This window comes from Triticum dicoccoides, chromosome 5A (assembly GCF_002162155.2).
Source record: "Triticum dicoccoides isolate Atlit2015 ecotype Zavitan chromosome 5A, WEW_v2.0, whole genome shotgun sequence".
In the NCBI taxonomy this organism is placed as follows: domain Eukaryota; kingdom Viridiplantae; phylum Streptophyta; class Magnoliopsida; order Poales; family Poaceae; genus Triticum; species Triticum dicoccoides.
The window spans coordinates 553948430-553949789 of NC_041388.1; positions in this window are offsets into that span (position 1 = coordinate 553948430).

Genomic DNA, 1360 nt, shown 5'->3' on the forward strand with positions numbered 1-1360 from the left:
CGGCGAACGCCGGTGACGGCGGCGGGGAGGGGGGGAAAGAGGGGGAGCTGGCGGAGGAGGAGCCGGGGCGCGGCCGGTCGCCCGCTGGGGCGGCGCGGTCGCGAGAGCCCGAGGGGGGGGGTTGGGTGGTGGGGTTCAGTACCATTCACTTTCAACAACACTTGATTGTACATTTCAAAATATTTGGGTTCGAGTTCATGGTTTAGCAAGACACCTATTCATCACATCGGTATTGCAATTTAATTTACTTCATAGTGGCTTTGCTTTTTATTATTTTTGGATGTTTCAGGAAGACACAAATTTGTAAATAGAACATGGAGAAGAACTCCACTGTAATCCACTAATACGTATAAGGCCATGGATCAGGATAGTGTTTCAAGGATTGAAATCAACTAGGATAGCTTAGATAAACAGATCAGACATCCTGCACTGTCATTTGGAATTTGGAATTGGCTTCATGCAGTCCAGCTCAAAAAACTTTTGTCCGAATGATAGCGTCATCATTGTCTAATGGTTAGAGAAAATGGCGCGGCAAAGCGCGCGTACACTTCTAGTTCATTTGAGGGACAATTTGAGGGACAAGATTTTTCGGACGGAGGGAGTAGCTCCCATATCTTTTTCTTTTCTTTTTCTGCACATACACTTCAATTTGACACGACAATAGTTCAAAATATAATATTTATAATGTTAGGGTTTAATCATATTGAAATTCACAATTCAACCGCAGCAGCTGAGATTCAAATTTATTTATTTATCAAACATGGAAATGACAAGTAACAAAATGGTTATGCCAATATCACAAATAGGTCATCAAGCATTCTCAAACATAGATCATCCAGAAAAAAAATCAAAACATAGTCCACAAAATGAAACATCAAAGTTGTTAGATATGCGACCACCAAGCTCAAATGTTGCTCCAGTCAACACCACCATTGCTATCTCCATTGTAGCTACGTACGATAATGACTAGCACCTCCAAAATCACTTCCAAAGCCACAATCAAAACCACATCCAAGTAATTGTTGAAAGCAGTTGGCCACCTTAGCTGCAAGCCTGCAACCATCCTTCAGGCCTCCTTTGGTTTGAAGGAATTTTGTAGAAATTTCATAGGGTAGGATTTTTATAAGAAAAAATCCTACAGAGCTCTTTGGTTTGTAGGAATGGAATCCTATTTTTATGGAGGAAATCTTCCTATCCTCCACATTTCATAGGAAAATAAACATTAGTCTAGACTCAATGGAAAAAATTCTATGTTGTGAAACAAAGGACATCTCCTTTCCTATTCCTACTCATAGGATTTGATGCATGTCATCTCATTTCCTATGATTTTTCTATTCCTATAATTTTCCTACCCTATGAA